Source organism: Phoxinus phoxinus (assembly GCF_949152265.1).
Source record: "Phoxinus phoxinus genome assembly, chromosome: 20".
NCBI classification, from domain to species: domain Eukaryota; kingdom Metazoa; phylum Chordata; class Actinopteri; order Cypriniformes; family Leuciscidae; genus Phoxinus; species Phoxinus phoxinus.
Genome location: NC_136895.1, coordinates 23,467,611 through 23,482,198, shown reverse-complemented (window position 1 = coordinate 23,482,198; position 14,588 = coordinate 23,467,611). Strand labels below are relative to the sequence as shown.

General features: G+C 44.7%; 3 protein-coding genes across 4 annotated transcripts in view; 2 read left to right on the top strand and 1 right to left on the bottom strand.

Moving 5' to 3' along the window:
- The window catches only part of LOC306988964 (uncharacterized protein), a 191,620-nt gene that overhangs the window by 14,837 nt on the left and 162,195 nt on the right, over positions 1-14,588 (bottom strand). The gene's annotated exons all lie outside the window — the stretch shown is intronic.
- LOC306988956 (uncharacterized protein) overlaps positions 1-14,588 on the top strand; it is a 170,650-nt gene that overhangs the window by 52,836 nt on the left and 103,226 nt on the right. The gene's annotated exons all lie outside the window — the stretch shown is intronic.
- Positions 1-14,588, top strand: part of LOC306988970 (uncharacterized protein) — a 37,969-nt gene that overhangs the window by 10,703 nt on the left and 12,678 nt on the right. The gene's annotated exons all lie outside the window — the stretch shown is intronic.

Sequence of the window (14,588 nt, the reverse complement as noted above, 5' to 3'; positions counted from 1 at the left end):
AGAATCAGACCCAGAAAGCGGCAATGAAGAGAGTCAAGCAGAACCTCCCCAAACACGGCTCTTACAAAACGTTTCTGAATGGTAAAATTGTTTTATTATTATTATTCTATTCTATTCTATTCTACTATTATTATATAATAATTTCGATACGCTGTTACTTGAAAATGCCACTGCTGCCACTTGTTAGCTTTTGAGATACGTTTTTCTCCTGATTAAACATTTAATATTACTGAATAAATGACTTAAATAAATTGAATAATACCGCAGCTGAAGTTTGCTGTTGTGATTACATATATATGTTTTAACTGTATACGCGTTTAGACACGTTTGTCTTATACACACAAAATAGCATCGAACTAACTGGCTACTAACAAACAGCTTTGGCATTGGTTTACGTTCTTGATCAAATCGAAAAAATAACTTCATAAAGTATACATGGAAAATACATTTACAAAATTAGTACATAATTACAAATTGCAGGTTCAAAATGTTTGTACGCGTTTGTCATAGACACACGAAATAGCATAATTAAGTGGCTATAACGCGAGCGCTGGCATTTGATTACGTCCTTGATAAAACTAAAACATTACGTCTGAAATTACATGCAAACATTTAAAATTATTAAGTCTTACTTACAGGTTGTGGCCCAACAACGGCTGCCTCTGGGTTTAAAGTTGGAACTGCTTCATGTTTTAGAAACAGTTTCTTGTTTAATCCGGCATTGAATTCGTGGAGATTCTGGAAGCTGTCTTCCGTAAAATGCGCAGCACAGAGAGGTACGATTACTTTTCAGGAACATAATAAAACAGAAATTGTAGCCATTGTTGACGAACTACAGCGTCCGTAGGAAGCCGAACACAGAAGACCTGACAGCTGGGTGAAAATAACACACTTTCGACGGCATGGCTACAGCTCTCCACTATAATTCTTCCTCTTCCACAAAGCCGCATAAATATGGCCACGCCTCCTTTTTTTGCATATTCCGGAGGGAGGGTTGATGTAAATGTATGGGTTAGTTACGTATAAAACCCGGGAAAACCTCGTTGTAGTCCCATTCGAGTCGTTTTTGTAGGCATTAAACTTCCTGATTTTTAAAAGTTGATATCTCTGCTTACGTTGAACTTTCAGCGCAGCAACTTTACAGATACTGTTCATGCACCAACAGCAACATTACACACTATTTAAAATGAAAAAAGTGAAATCGCAATCAACCACCCCTTTAAGAGAAGGTGCTTTGAATTTTGGGGCGCTTCATTATGGAGGTCGCATTGGACCACCCTTGGTATATATATGGTATATATACACATGCGTACACGCCCACATTAACTGTACTCGTTCCTCGACTATAAGCATATATATATGTAAAAGTATTCTTTGAGAGTTAACAGATGAAATAAGTACAAAATTGTCATTTATTAGGCAAGGCAAGGCAAGGCAAGGCAAGGCAAGGCAAGTTTATTTATATAGCACATTTCATACACAATGGTAATTCAAAGTGCTTTACATAGAAGAAATTAAAATAATCAAAAGAAATAAGAATAATTAAAACAGTTTAGAGTAAAAAATAAAAATAAAATAAAATAAAATACAGTGCAAACAGTCGGACGAACAGCGGCACAGTGCTCATTCAGTAAATGCAATGTTAAACAGAAGTGTTTTGAGTCTGGATTTGAATGTGGCTACAGTAGGAGCACACCTGATCTCTTCTGGAAGCTGGTTCCAGCTGCGGCTGGCATAATAGCTAAAAGCGGACTCTCCTTGCTTTGAGTGAACCCTTGGTATTTCTAGTTGATGTGATCCTAATGATCTCAGTGATCTGTTGGGTTTATATTCAGTGAGCATATCTGCAATGTATTGAGGTCCTAGGCCATTAAATGATTTATATACCAGTAATAATACTTTAAAATCAATCCTAAATGTGACTGGAAGCCAGTGTAAAGACCTGAGGACTGGTGTGATATGTTCATATTTTCTGGTTCTGCTCAGGATCCTGGCGGCAGCGTTCTGTACGAGCTGCAACTGTCTTATGGTCTTTTTGGGAAGGCCAGTGAGGAGTCCATTACAATAATCCACCCTGCTGGTGATGAAAGCATGCACAATTTTCTCTAAGTCTTGACTGGAAACAAAGCATCTAATTCTTGCAATATTTTTTAGATGATAGTATGCTGATTTAGTTATTGCTTTGACATGACTACTGAAGCTAAGGTCTGACTCTAGAGACACACCAAGATTCCTGACTTGATTTTTAGTTGTTTGACCTCTAGAGTGGAGGTATGCATTCACCTTGAGAACTTCATCTTTGTTTCCAAACGCAATGACTTCAGTTTTGTCTTTGTTTAACTGAAGAAAGTTTTGGCACATCCAGCTGTTGACTTCATCAATGCATTGGAACAGGGAGTCAATGGGGCTGTAATCGTTAGGCGATAGGGCTAAGTAGATCTGTGTGTCGTCTGCATAGCTGTGGTAAGAGATTTGGTTCTTTCTCATTATTTGGCTCATTGGAAGCATGTACAGGTTGAATAGGAGTGGCGCAAGAATTGAGCCTTGAGGAACTCCGCATGTCATGGATGTCCACTCAGACTTATGGTCTCCTATACTCACATAATAACCTCTCGCTTCTAAGTATGACCTGAACCATTTTAGGACTATCCCAGAAAGACCCACCCAGTTTTCCAGCCTGTCAAGAAGTATGTTGTGATCAACAGTGTCAAATGCAGCACTGAGGTCGAGTAGTACCAGCACTGATATTTTGCCTGTATCAGTATTTAAGCGAATATCGTTAATTATCTTTATGAGCGCTGTCTCTGTGCTGTGATGCGATCGGAAACCAGATTGAAAATTGTCAAAGTATCCATTTGAGCTTAAGAATTTGTTCAGCTGATTGAAAACAACTTTTTCAATGATCTTGCCAATGAAAGGAAGATTTGAGATCGGTCTATAATTGCTTAATATAGTCTTATCAAGATTACTCTTTTTTAGGAGGTGTTTGACAACTGCAGTTTTCAGGGAGTTTGGAAAACTTCCAGAGAGAAGTGAGGCATTTACCACTTCTAGGAGATCTGCTTCTAAGCTGTTTAACACACTTTTGAAGAAAGATGTGGGAAGAGCGTCAAGGGCGCAGGTTGATGTTTTAAGGTGCTGTACGGTTTCTTCCAAAATTTTGCCATCAATTTCTTTGAAATCAGACATAGTAACTTTCTCAGGTTGTGGTCTGATCTGTCTGACCCTAGTGCAACTCAAGGATGTGCTGATCACCTTTCTGATATTATTGATTTTCTCAGAGAAGAAAGAAGCAAACTCACTGCACTTGCTGTCTGAGAGCATTTCACTGGGAATCTGGCTCGGGGGGTTTGTTAATCTCTCTACAGTAGCAAAAAGAGTGCGTGTGTTGTTTAAGTTGCTGTTAATAATATTTGAGAAGAAAGTCTGTCTAGCTTTGCCTAGTTCCATATTGAAAGCATGGATGGTGTCTTTGTAGATGTTATAATGGACTACAAGTTTTGTCTTCCGCCACATGCGCTCTGCTTTTCTGCATTGTCTTTTCATATTTTGCACTGCTGTTGAGTTTCTCCAGGGTGCCTTTTGTCTACCACTCTTCCTGACCTTCACAGGAGCAATATCATCAATTACACTTTTAACTTTTGAGTTAAAAGAATCCAGGAGAAAATCAACAGAGTCAGCAGATATGCTTGGTGTTAAAGATATAGCCTTCATAAATAGTACACTAGTGTTCTCATTTAAGCATCTCTTTTTGACAGACACAGATCTAGCTTCAATGGCAGGAGAGATCAATATATCAAAGAAAATACAGAAATGATCAGACAGTGCTACATCCTTAATAACAATCGATGAAATGTTTAGACCCTTACTGATAAGTAAATCTAGAGTGTGTCCACGATTGTGTGTCGGTCCATGTACATGCTGAGTCAGATCAAAAGTTTTTAAAACAGTTTTGATTTCTTTTGCCATATTGTTTTCTGCATTGTCTATGTGGATGTTGAAATCTCCGGCAATAGCAAAACAGTCAAACTCTGAGGAAATGGTTGATAACAGTTCTGTAAAATCCTCAGCAAAGGCTGAAGAGTATTTTGGAGGCCTGTAAACAATGATTAGTAAAATGCGTGGAGCACCTTTTAACACAATACCCAGATATTCAAAAGACGGGTAATTACCAAATGATATTTGCTTACATGGATAGACATCTTTAAAAAGAGCAGAAAAAAAAAGAGTATTAATACATTTAAGTTAACTATACTCCACAGTGATGAATCCCCCCCCCCCAAAAAAGCTATAAGCTGCATTGGCATAACAATACTGTGTTTCTCACAGAATTGTTGGCAAAGCTGTGGTGAGTTGACCTCTGTCCCTCTAGGGGGGTTCGGGGGCATGCCCCCCGTAAGAATTGTTTTTACTTTTTAAATGTTAAATTCATCAATCTGGAGCACTTTGAGAGCTAGAAATATAAAGCTCCAACCCATATTCAGTGTGCAAATTAAACAAAGAAAAATTCAAACCTCTTTTAGTTACAGTGTCTACATTACACTTACTAGTACTACATAATACTTATAATATTAATCCCATGATAGTAATAGCCATTTATTTTAAAACAAATGCACTGAAAAATAAAGGAAACTTTCATAATTAGTTTTGTACTAATTTCTATACTTGAAAGTCTGAAAGAGTATATTTCTATACTTCACATTAAAGATGTGATTGGCCCAGCCCAGTCAATCAAGAAAATAACCAATGGGCCGCTCATCTACGTGTTTCATGGGCCGGTGTGACTTTTTTTGACCAATGCATTACACCCAGCGCCGTCACTTAAAGGGATAGTTCACTTTAAACCAAAAAAAAAAAATACTATGGAAGTCAAGGGGACCTGGTAACTGTTTTGTTACTGACATTTTTCAAAATATCTTCCTTTGTGTTCAGCAGAAGAAATAAATTCAAACAGGTTTGAAACAACTTGAGGGTGAGTATATGATGACAGAATTTTCATTTTAAAGTGAACTCTCCCTTTAAGCAAAACAAAACGAATGGGCCGCCGATGTACGAGTTTTATGGGCCGTTGAGACAAAAAGAAAGAAAAAAAGTATGAGATGTATCGGCCCAAAAATCTCCCGTAGTCCAGTAGCCTACATGCTTGGACGTCATACTTTAAATCCTACCTGTTGCCTTTTACCATCCACTTATTTAGCTGCTGTCGCAACAATTTACATGCCATCTCATTTTCCCTCTTTCTTTTTCTATTTTTAGCCCCCGACAGCTTTTTTTGCTTTATCCATCTTTTTCGACGACAACTCACTACTCGTACCTGCTGCTTGTTCAGTGCTCACGGCGCCCCCTCCCGCTCGCGATTTTTCAATTATTATTTAATTCCCATTTTTAACAACATGAAAAAGACTATTCAAACATGACGTTCAAATATAAATATAAAAAATGACAGACATTTCTTGGGGGTGCTGGGCAGGTGCCAGGGGCGGAGTGGGACCAAAAAATCTACCGGGAAATTTCGTAGACCACCGGCCCTACAGGGGGATTTACAGTGGTGTAGTCTAGTTTTTTGTGAGTATACTGATTTTCTACATTTAGCCTTAGATGTTATATGAATATGGTCCCTGAAGCACAGGTTTTATCAGTTGACAATAAAAAAAATAAAAATAAAACATTATAGGCACAAATACAAATTTACTTTTAGAAATGGTGCTTTTGAAATAAAATTGTGTTATTGTTTTGGCAAGTTTACTGTTTAAATTAAAACATGTATGAAAACTTGTGTGATATTCCTTTTTAAAATAAGTTTTAATAGATTTCATCATTATTATTATTTTACAGTACATTTTACTGTGCAATTTCTTTCATAATTTCTTTGAGTTTATACCGAACTTTTATTTTGACAGGTTGTCATAAAGACATTACAGTTTCTGTGTGTGTATGATACGAATGAATGGCGATAGTTTTATCAAATGAAATGGTGAAATTCTCATGAAGTGACTCTCATAGCAGCTCTCTGATGAAGTTCATGTGTCATGTGTAGCCTACATCATGTCCTCATACATAGCTACAGTGAAGCGCTGACACATGCACGCGCTTGCTTCAGTGTGTGTGTGTAGTAGAGCACACATTGAGCGCTCATTCCCAGAGACGCGTTGAACAACTGCAGTCTCTTTGAGTTTTTGCCTTTCCATCATTTAGACCAGGGGTCTCCAAAACGTCGCTTGCGAGCTACCAGTACGCTACCAAGGGGCCGTTCACATATTGCGTCTTTTGCGCGCTCGAGTTCGTTATTTCAAATGTAGGCGCGAGGCAAGTGCGCTCATAATTGAAGCGACGCGCTCATTTTTTCCAGGTGCAGCGAGATGAAAAAAGAGAGAGGCTGCACAGTTTGACCAGCGGGCAGCGGCCGCACATCAGGCCGCCGGATGGTGTTGCTAATTTGCAATGTATAATTATTATCAGACCGGCCCTCGCGGCCTCAAAACAATACCGGCCCAGCGGGAAAAGTCCCGACTCTCCCGATTGCCACTCCGCCCCTGGCAGGTGCTATGGCTATAGAGAGCCTAAGTCCCTCCCCTTCCGGTCGACCACCATGGGACCTTATTTCGGAAAAATATTGTATGGTAGTCAATGGCGAGAGACAACAAATATTTTGATCTCCTTTGAATTGTGCCCTTATTTACACATATGATGTTTGTCAATTTAAAAGATACATTTTAAAGTCAAGAAAGTCGCAGTTTGATGTAAAACTGCTGAGGTATAAGACTGTGAAAATACGTAATTACAAAGACTACAAACCCAGAAGGCGCACATGCGACGTCATACCTTTTCTCTCAATGAATGAAGCTAACTTTACTGAAGCTAACGTCTGTCATTTTTTCTATAGTCTTACATTATAATCGTAACGTTACGCCGTCATGCCTGAGTGTTTTGAGCCAGAATACACACATACGAGCAACGGATCTTGTGACGTAGGCTACATAGTGTGAGATGAGAGATGTAGTTCATCGAGCGATTTTCACATACAACTAAACGTTACTCTTCTGTTTTATGACAAACTGCGACTTTCTTGACTTTCATATTTACCTTTTAAATTGACAAACATGTGTAGTTCAGGGGACAGTTCAGACGGAATAAAAAGATAAGTTATCTCTCGCCATTGACTTCCATACATATTTTTTCCGAAATAAGGTCCCATGAGCCGGAAGCGGAGGGGCGGGACTTAGGCTCTCTATAGAGGGTTCTCCTACGTAGAGTTCTCTCCTACTGCGTCGAAAGACGCTACGGGAAAGATATTTCTTTTTCGAGATTGAAGCCTAAAAATGAATCCTTAATTTTGTAAAATATTGTAAAACGCTTTCCTGTATACCTTAGGCGGAGCAAATCGCGCGCCCATTGGCTGCTCCGCCAGAAAAGCACAGCCTATGCGAGGCCAGTGATGCTGACCAATGAGGGTGCTTCGCACCCTTCTGCGTCATCTCCCGCCGAAACGGGCGTGGTCTAGACCTATAAATACAAGCATAGATGTCTCCCACTCTGATTTTCTATTCTTCACGAAGCTACACGCATCGTAGGACTGGATTCGAGCCGCCACAGCCGTTTGGAACAAGCACCTCAGCAGGACGAGCCCTTTATCTGAAGCCGCCGTCTTCGCCGCCTTCAGCCGCCGTTCCCTGCTGCGCTTCTCCGGCGTGGAATATCCTTTCACTTTGTGTGTGTTTTGTGTGTGTGTTCGCCTACTGCGTCACACATTTTTTCTCACAGAAGTGTCTTTCTAAAGATGCCTCGTGATTCCTGCGGCTCCTGCCGAGCCGTGCTCATCGACGGGGACCACCACGTGCTGTGTGTTTCCTGCTTGGGCGAGGAACATGCAGCTATCGCTCTCGGTGATGGCGGCTGCCATCACTGTGACATGATGCCCATCGCGACTCTGCGGACTCGCCTTGCATCATTCGCAGAAGCTGCTCACCCACCCCCTGTAGCGCCGCAAAAAGCGCGGCGCTCAGCGGGTCCCGGAACCTCCCTCCACGAGGAGCTCGCCGCCGCCACCGCCGCCGCTAGCTCCTCTCACTGCTTCGTTGGAGTCTCTCACCGACGGACAACGGCCGCAGCCCGCCGACTTATCCGTCATGGATGACGACCAGCAAGCCGTATCTGAGGGGGATGACGACTGCTGTTCGCTTCTCGCTTCGGGGAGCGAGGGATGAGCGAGCTCCGTGGACCTCCCCTCCCCCGCTGTTCCGGAACGCCGAGGAGGGAAGATCAGCATCGAGGCGGAACTGATGCGTCTGCTCACACAGGCCGTATCGAGCCTCGGCCTCGATTGGTCGACGCCCGAAGAGCCTGCTTTCAACCGGCTGGATGGCTGCTTCCTCTCTGGAGACCGCGCTTCGCCCCCCTCCAGACACGCCCCGTTTCTTCCTGAGCTTCACGAAGAGGTGGCGAAATCGTGGAAGGCGCCTTTTTCAGCCAGGGTACGTACCTCTGCCTCGCCAGCATTCTCCGTTGTGGACGGTGCTCGAGACAGAGGCTACCATGCTCTCCCTCCGGTCGAGGAGGCTGTAGCGACTCACCTTTGCCCACCCTCTGCGGGACGGCGGGCTAAGGGAGTCCTACCATCCAAAGCTTGCCGCACGTCGTCAGCTTTGAACGGCCGCGTGTACTCCGCCGCCGGACAAGCTGCATCGGCGCTGCACACCATGGCGGTGCTTCAAATCCACCAGGCCAACCTCCTCCGCAAGCTAGACGAGGAAGGCCCGGGCGCGATCAATGTTCCGGACTTGCGTAGCGCCACGGACCTAGCTCTTCGTGCTACAAAGTCCGCCGCACACGCCATCGGCAGGATTATGGCCTCAGCTACTGTTTCCGAGAGACATTTGTGGCTGACTCTCTCTGAAATGGCGGAGTCAGAGCGCTCTGCGTTCCTCGACGCTCCCGTTTCAGCGACCGGCCTCTTCGGATCGTCCGTGAAGGACTTCGCGGACCGATTCGCCGAGGTACAGAAGACTTCGCAGGCCATGAGACATTTCCTGCCAAAGCGCTCCAGTTCCGCAACAGGCCGCCCTAAACAGCCGCCTGCCCGAACTCAGCAGCGCCCCGCGCCCGCCGCGCCAGCCCAGCAGCAACAGGCCCGAGAGAGACCACGGTCTCGCTCCGTCGGACGCCGCCCGCCACCGCGTGGTCCTCGGCCCAAGATCACACTCAAGCCCGAGGCCTCGGCGCCATCCTAGCCCTGCTAGGAAAAAGACGGTGTTCGGGTCCCGCTGCGGCCGGACTTCCACCAAATATTCCCGCTTGTACAGCCCTAAGTTCCGTGTTTGTACCAGTGTATTCAGCAGCCAACAAACCGGCCGTAAAGCCCGTTTGCCTGCACACAAACGCCGTTTTCACGGCGACCCAGATAAATCTAAAAAGAGTTTAATTTCTGGTGTTCCGGCCACGGCCGATGGTGTAATGTGTGTAACTGCAATGCCCACCCAGTGCCCATTCATTCACACAAGCACAGCCCCGTTCAACACAGGGTTTGCACACATAAAATCGACTCATGTCGATTGTGCTTTACATGTAGTGAGCGTGCCCACTGCCCAGTGCCCACAACCACTACACACTGCACGTTCCGCGGTTTCTGTAAAAACGAAACTAACGAACGGTCAGTCAGTTCACAAACACAGTATTCCCGGTGTTGTAAATGTGCCCGCTACCACGCGCCCACATTTATTCACAAATATAACGAGCCCTATGGGGCTCGCCCCGCGCGCTCTCTCTCAACTCAGAGAGCCGAGCGCGCGCGGGATGCATACTGTGTTAAACATGCCCCCCGCCTCAGACGCCACGGCGTCCATGTTACAACACACGGTTGCTCTCGTGTCGCCGCCATTTCGCGACCAGGGCCCAGATTACATTCAACCCCTAGTCACGCGTGCAGATGCATGGGAAAGACTTCCCGGGGTCTCAGAATGGGTGCTAGAGACTATAAAAAGAGGCTATTCGCTACAGTTTCATCGACGCCCTCCCCGTTACACGGGGAGAGTCGAAACCACGGTGAAAGCAGAAGTAGCACATCTACTTCGAGCCGAAATAGCGAAGCTATTGAGCAAAGGGGCCATAGAGCCGTTATCTCAAGCTCAGAGAGAAGGGGGTCTGTACAGCAGATATTTCCTGGTACCGAAAAAAGACGGGGGTCTCAGACCCATTTTAGATCTGAGGCATCTGAACAAAGCGCTAACAAAGCGAAAGTTCAGAATGCTCACGACCAGAAAAATCCTCGCGCAGATTCGCCGAGGAGACTGGTTTATGGCAATAGATCTGAAAGACGCGTATTTTCACATACAAATTGCGTCACGTCACAGGCGATTTTTGAGATTCGCCTTCGAGGGCCGGGCATATCAGTACACAGTCCTGCCATTCGACCTGTCCCTAGCGCCTCGTACATTTACAGTGTGCACTGGCACCCCTGAGACTCCAGGGTGTTCGAATTCTGAACTATTTGGACGATTGGCTGATTCTGGCTCAATCGTCTTCAGAACTCGCTCGCCACAAGACACTAATACTCAATCACCTCGAGTGCTTAGGTCTGAGAGTCAATTGGGAGAAAAGTTCACTGTTTCCCAGTCAAAGGATCTCCTTTTTAGGACTGGATCTGAACTCGCTGTCTATGACAGCACGGCTGTCATCACAGCGCAGGCGAAACACCCTGCAAATGGCGAAATCCTTCCGCAGCGGCCATATAGTGCCGCTCAAGAGATTTCAGAAAATGCTAGGCCTCATGGCCTCAGCCTCAACAGTACTACAGTTGGGCCTGCTGCGCATGCGCCCACTGTAGTTCTGGCTGAGAGCGCGCGTACCGCGCCGAGCATGGGTTCACGGTCGCTATCGCCTCAAGGTCAATCAGGAATGCATTTCAGCCCTGACACCATGGAGAGCGTCAGACTGGTACCGGTCAGGTGTAAGCCTGGGAACTTCCTCGAGCCTGAAAGTGGTGTCCACGGACGCGTCCACCTCGGGCTGGGGAGCGCTGCTCGACGGCAGACCGTTCTTTGGCCAGTGGGCAGAACGAGTCGAACTACCGCACATAAGCTGCCTGGAAATGATGGCGGTGGACTTTGCGCTGAGGCGCTTTTGTCCCCGGATAAAAGGGCACCACGTCCTGGTCCGTTCGGACAACATGTCGGTAGTAGCCTACATAAACCGCCAGGGTGGCGTGAGATCCCGGAACCTCTTCAGGTTGACGGAACGCATACTGGTATGGGCCCAGCACAACCTGCGCTCGCATGTGCCGGGCCACCTGAACGTAGGCCCAGACAGACTCTCACGGAACAACGTTCCTACGGGAGAGTGGTCCCTACACACACAGACAGTGCGTCTGCTGTGGAAAACGTTCGGCAGGGCGGAAATAGACCTGTTTGCAAACCAGGAAAACGCTCACTGCCCGGAATTCTTTTCGAAGAGCGCGAACGCGCTGGCCAGTGTCTGGCCCCGCCGTCCGCTCTATGCTTTTCCTCCTGTCTCACTCCTGCCTCAAGTACTGGAGCGTATCAGGAAAAGCGGATGCTCAGTACTACTTGTCGCTCCATACTGGAAGAATCAACCTTGGTTCCCAGTTTTGATGCGACTGAAGAGTACTGCCCCGTGGCCGATTCCAGTGAGTAGAGACCTCCTCTTGCAAGCCAAGGGCTCGATTTATCAGCGTTCGTTAATCCAACGCTTGGCCATTCACTGGGCAGAAACGACCTGGTGGTCCGTTTCCTTAGAGGAGCCAGGAGGTTAAATCCTCCAAGGCCTCCTTCAGTCCCCGTTTGGGACCTTTCTACGGTGTTGAACGCTATGAAAGGGGCCCCTTTCGAGCCTATTCACTCAGTTGACATGAAGCACCTGTCTTTCAAGACCGTGTTTCTTTTGGCTCTCGCTTCAGTGAAGCGTGTGGGGGATTGTCTGTGTCGGTCCAAGAGCACGCACGGCGTGTTACAGGGGTTCCCGTAGCGTCTTTCGACGCAGTAGGAGAGAACTCTACGTAAGAGAACGTACTCGGTTACTAACGTAACCTCGGTTCTCTCTAGGAGAGGGAACGAGTACTGCGTCTCAGGCCGTGCGTGCCCACGCTGCGTCGCTTCAGTGACGAAAATCAGTGTGGGAGACAGCTATGCTTGTATTTATAGGCCTAGACCACGCCCGTTTCGGCGGGAGATGACGCAGAAGGACGCGAAGCGTCCTCATTGGTCAGCGTCACTGGCCTCGCATAGGCTGTGCTTTTCTGGCGGAGCAGCCAATGGGCGCGCGATTTGCTCCGCCTAAGGTCTACAGAAAAGCGTTTTACAATATTTTACAAAATTAAAGATGAATTTTTAGGCTTCAATCTCGGAAAAGAAATATCTTTCCCGTAGCGTCTTTTGACGCAGTACTCGTTCCCTCTCCTAGAGAGAACCGAGGTTACGTTAGTAACCGAGTACGTTTTCACTACGCGTCATCAATCCGGAAGTCGGCCATTTTGGAGGCACTGAACGTAAACAATGCCACTGAACTGAATGGACTCGCAAATTTCGCTCATTATTGCTGCTGAAAAATGGTTGAGTTTTGGTCTAAACTAATCGGTCGGATCGGGGAAAAACATTTCGAGTTCTATAGACTGTCAAAAGTTAAAGAGAAGAGTGCAAAAAACTAATGAAAGAAAATGTTTGTGGTTGAGAGAGGCACAGCATCAGCCACATGTGTAAATAGCGTTGACTATGGCTAAAATGTTGACGTAATAAACTGGCTACATTCACACTGTCAGTCCAAATCTGATTATCTTTGTATCCGATCTGATGATCTAAAATGATGTCCACACTGTGTATCACAACTGTTCAGATCCGATTTGTGTGTCCATGCAGCTCTTTGGCAATATGGCAATGACGTTGCGTTGATGGAGGGGTTTGCATTTGCAATAGAGATGTTGTCTTATTTAAATTTTACAACATGGAAATGTGTAGCCAGCACGCTGGACTACTGCGTTTTGGACTACTGCGACTACTGGACTTTCCGCGCTCTTGTCAGCGCCGGTTTCAAAATAGGTTTCAGAAATAATCATTTTCTGCTCGTCCGGCACTTTGCAATAACACAGCATTGTTTTGGGAGCGACTTTCAGCATGTTTCCTCTAACAACGTCTGACGTTTACATTTTACGTGGCGTGAGAGTCACATATACCACGCGAAATCCAATCAGAGCGTTCAGACTGAAGCTGATGTCCTGATATGTGATTTGAATAGGATTTCAAACCACATGGATGTAGCTTGAAACGGATTTCATGTGCTTTTTTGGACTGACAGTCTGAACCTACAGTATTGTTGTGATAAGAAATAGAAGGAAGATTTGCAGTAAGGGCTAGAGAAGCTAGCTCTTTCGGATCTTTACCACATATTAACTTTAGTTTGTCAAAATTGTGCGCTCCCTCCTGCTTACTAAGTCCTTCTTTATATGATTTTGCACCTTTATATGATTTCGCAATGTGTTCAGTAGCACATAAACAGTGCAATCCATGCTGTTGTTTACATCTGAGTACCTCCATAATGGCCGCGCATCCGGGTTACCGCCCAGAACGTGACGTTGGTGAAAACCCTCTATTATAGGGGGAGCTACAGCACCACCTAGCTCCTCCCTGGCACCCCCACTGTTGTTGTCTTATAACAAGTAGTCATGGGCGCTTTCGAAACACTGCTTCATGATGCTTCGAAACCTTTACGAATCTTTTACAAATGTCAATGGGTTTTACCTCATCTGTGATTTCTAATCAGTTTTATACATTTGTAGACGTTTAATGAACCGTGTATAATTAAAAGGAATAGGAACTTAAATTATCTGTTATATAAACTACAGACGGTGTTATTTTAACATCAGTGTAAACCACTAGGTTTAGGGTTTCAGGTAGGCCTACATTAGGTTTATTTAACAACAGAAACTGAATAATCAAATGTAAAAATAAAACACAGCTTAGTTTTCACTCTATGACTGATATATATATATATATATATATATACTGATTCTTATTAAAGCTACAAAATGTATTCAGCCAAGAGCAGTGAGTGATTTTCTCTTTGTCTCTTGTTCAAGCCGTTGCTTGCGATATGCATATTGCGATATAGCCTATACATTTGCGATATTTCGATAATTTTGATATATTGTGCAGCCCTAGTTAATAGTCTTTATTGGTCTGTTTAGATGAGTCATCCATGGAACAAACAAACAAAGCCCTGAAAATTAATAGAACACATTAGGCAGACACTTGACTTTTAATGGTATTAGATGAATAGTTATTATATCGATATTACTATATATAGTTATAGTCAATAAAACATGGCCTGAGTTTTGTTGCATTTACACTGTTTTGACCAGCAGGGGTCATCATCAGCGTGTGCCGTTTCGGAGCTTCGAAACAGTGAATCATTTTGCAAAGCAGTTGGTTCAATTGATTGTTTCTCCCATCATCAGGAGTGAAAAGAAAACCATAAGACAGGAAATGGCATTACAGATAAAAAAGCTGTTGACCATTATGTGTCAAGGTTTTTTTTTTTTTTTATAAAAAACAATAATTCGTACTTTATTTTGTTCTGGTCAAACA